Genomic DNA, 1,282 nt, shown 5'->3' on the forward strand with positions numbered 1-1,282 from the left:
TAGAAAAACTACATGTGACGACATAAAAATAGAAATGCTTAATCTAAATATCATAACAATATACATGTTACTTTTAGTATATTGGCCAGTCAGTAGTGCCTGGCTAAAGTTATGGAAATTGCAGTTACGCTGCTCACGTGCAATGATGTAACCGTATTCAAGAATATAAAACTGTCCTTCATAAAGCAACCTGTCTTAGTATATTAGTGTTGTTTTGCAATATACAGTTTGTTTGTGTTTCGAATTTCGCGCAAAGCGACACGAGGACTATATGCGCTAGCCGTCCCTAATTTAGGAGTGTTAGACTAGAGCGGAAGGCAACTAGTCATCACCACCCACCGCCAACTATTGGGCTACCCTTTTAGCACAAATAGCGGGATTGAACGTCACATTATAACGCTCACACGGCTGAAACGGCGAGTATGTTTGGCGCGACCGGGATGCGAACCTCTGATCACTAGTCGCACGCCTTAACACGCTTGGCCGTGCCGGACCCAAAATTCCAACGCTTAATCGAGCCAGCCAGGATTCGAACCTGGAATCTTCTGATCCGTAGTCAGACGCGTTGTCCATTGCGCCACTGGCCCGCTATGATGAGACAGAGAAACTAAATTTATCTGTTTAATTCAAATATGATTTCTTGGTTCATTTCTACTTCGAGTTCTTCAATTAAAGATAATACTTTATGCTAGTCATGTATTAGTTCTGTAAAGATCTATATTGAAATAAAGGAGGTTACAGACCTAATAACAACCCAGTAGAAAATGAATTTTTCTTTAAACAAAAATATACGTTACTTTTTTGTTTGTTGGTAATAAGAAATTGTTTCAATTTTATTAAGTCTATTCTTTTACATTAATTGGCACACATCTAGAATAGCATTCAAATAAATACCACTCTAGAAGTTTCCTTGTTAAATCTCCTGTAATTAGCGGATCTAACCCTCGGTAAAAAAAAGAAATCTCTTGTTGTTCCTAATTATTAACAGTTGTTGTTTTTAATTATTTTCCATTGACGGTCCTATTTATTATCCATTGTTGGTTTTAATTATTATTCGCTGATGTTTCTAATTATTATCTATTGCTCTTCGTAATTATTGTCAACCTAATTATTATTGTTGTTCTTAATTAGCATCTGTTATGTTTCCTAATTATTATCGATTATCGTTTCTAAATTGAATAATCAACACAACAGATAAAATGATAAACACTCTTTCTGTTGTTAGGTTCTGCTTAAAAATGTTAATTTGATTACACTTAACTCTGGCACCATTCCTTTTACC

At 35.3% G+C, this 1,282-nt stretch overlaps 1 non-coding gene across 1 annotated transcript; it reads right to left on the reverse strand.

Moving 5' to 3' along the window:
- Positions 1-514: 514 nt before the first annotated feature.
- TRNAR-ACG (transfer RNA arginine (anticodon ACG)) lies at positions 515-587 on the reverse strand. The gene has a single exon. It is a non-coding gene; the product is annotated as a tRNA-Arg (tRNA).
- Between the last annotated feature and the right edge of the window lie 695 nt (positions 588-1,282).

This window comes from Tachypleus tridentatus, chromosome 1, assembly GCF_004210375.1.
Source record: "Tachypleus tridentatus isolate NWPU-2018 chromosome 1, ASM421037v1, whole genome shotgun sequence".
In the NCBI taxonomy this organism is placed as follows: domain Eukaryota; kingdom Metazoa; phylum Arthropoda; class Merostomata; order Xiphosura; family Limulidae; genus Tachypleus; species Tachypleus tridentatus.